Genomic DNA, 210 nt, shown 5'->3' on the forward strand with positions numbered 1-210 from the left:
CGCTATGATATAAGACAAACATCGCATTGATATTTTAAAATATAGCAGTATCTTTGACTTATAGGCGATTTTGGCTTATCCGGGCAACAATTGAATTCATCTCAATTGCATTCCACATAATTTGCTACATGAAATTTATTGAATTTGTACATCTACAAAATGATAAATCGTGCATTTATGTTTCATTTATTCAACAATTCAATTTTCAAT

This window comes from Mytilus edulis, chromosome 4 (genome assembly GCF_963676685.1).
Source record: "Mytilus edulis chromosome 4, xbMytEdul2.2, whole genome shotgun sequence".
NCBI classification, from domain to species: domain Eukaryota; kingdom Metazoa; phylum Mollusca; class Bivalvia; order Mytilida; family Mytilidae; genus Mytilus; species Mytilus edulis.